The sequence below is a fragment of the Chondrus crispus genome, genomic scaffold (genome assembly GCF_000350225.1).
Source record: "Chondrus crispus Stackhouse genomic scaffold, scaffold_80, whole genome shotgun sequence".
NCBI classification, from domain to species: domain Eukaryota; phylum Rhodophyta; class Florideophyceae; order Gigartinales; family Gigartinaceae; genus Chondrus; species Chondrus crispus.
This window is the reverse complement of record NW_005178726.1, coordinates 110,753-112,585: the sequence shown is the minus strand read 5'-3', so window position 1 is coordinate 112,585 and position 1,833 is coordinate 110,753.

Here is a 1,833-nt window from a genome sequence, read left to right as displayed (position 1 = left end):
GATGAAAGCGGTACGTTTGTGGCGGGGGTCGTTGGGTGTCCTTTGTAATTTTGCGGGCTTGTCTCAAAGAAGACTTTCTCCTCGACAGAGGTGCGGGGAGCGGCGGGGTTGGGAGGGGGAGGGGGGTGTAGGGCCTGAGGGAGGGGGGGGAGGGGGGTAAAAAGAGGTATGGAATAAGGTATTCCAGGTTTTGCGACGTTGTTAGAGAGGTATGGAAATCGAATCGGTCATGGCGCACAATCGAGGGTACAGGTATGTCCTGTACAGAACAAGCGTGTACCGAATGGCCAAGAGCCCAGTCAATGCTGGATTGCCGGCATACAGGGCGCTCTCTCGAAGCAGCCCAGGGCACGAAAATATACGACATTCTTCTTTAAACAAACCTCCCCGCTGTCACGCGTGACATCCCTTGCCCCGGCCAACCCACAAGACTGCGCGTACAGTGCGGAACAGTAGGATGGGCAGAGGTTTGCTCCACCCTCATGGGAGGGGTCATCGTCATCAAGCAAATGCGTTGCTTCCTCCCGCGTCTCATCCCATTATATGCCCCGTCACTAGTTAATGCATTTCATGCTATCCTATTTCCCCTCTTTTTACGCTTCGCACTCCGCTCTTCATTCGCATCCCTCCATTTCCGCAAATCAAGAAATCTCAACTCTCCGTTGTTCAAACTTCCCCAAAGGCTTCACTCATGTCAAATCTGGCAAGTTTGTCGACTCAAGCACACTCAGTAGCTTTTCCTCATACTTCGCAAAATGCTACCGAGTCTGCACTCTTTGCTAAAATGACAACTTCCAGTTGCGTGTTATCTGTTTTCTTCTTAACCCTCTTCTCGCATATTTCCGATTTTTGTCTCTCTTTTTCTGCTATTGTAATTTTTTTTGGCTAGGGCGTTATGTCTGTCTCACGAGTTATCACGTTGGTCGACAGAACAGAATATAGTGAATAGAAACAGACTCCCTTCTGCAAACCAGTAATGACACGATTCCATCAACGATGTCAAAAAAAAAAGGTTCTCGATGATTCATCTGTGCGATACTAAAATGGTAGGGGATGAAAAAATATAGAAAATTAACATGTATGAAAGCTTCGTTGTACCCAGGCCTTCATGTCGTACCGAGCCCTGCTTTTTCCAGTAACGTTTGGAGTCGTTCCTCTGTTCGACACAGAGCAACCACTAGTGAAGACTCAGATTTTGAACGGTGGACGTTCATGCGCTACATTCCTTGTACAAAGCATCCAGAGGTTCCGCAAGCTATTTGATGTTGTCACTAACTGTGATCAACATCTAATTTTGGCTCTAGTCAGGACTTCTATCCTTTGGGATAAATTTATCTGATACTTACCTAATATCATTTTGATAACCATATAAAAGTGTGCTCTTCCATATTTGAACAAGTTCATCTTGCGTTTAGATTCAGCGTGTATCGAAAATCATATTTTTGGCTGGACCTGCCACCTTCTCCTCCCTCACAATCCTAAAACACATATCCACTCCAGGTTTTTCTCAATCTCAACACCAAGTTAGGCTGAGGGGAAGAGGTTCCCGCGTCAATACTGCAGTGTGCTCAGAGAATCAATAATTCTGAAGAGAAGTGCAACGCTATCTCCACCTCCCGTTCCCTTCATGGAGTGTAGGCAGCCCTCTCTAACTGCAACTTGTTTGTCCCAACCATGTCTTCCGACACTATCTCGAGGAAAACCAAACTCTTGAAATGAGAACGAGGATGTGGAGGCGTTTCTAAATATCTACCCGGACATATATGCAATTCGAGAGCGGCCCGTCTGAAGAAGAAGATTTCTCAATATTCGAACCCGATGCGGGTCCGCATG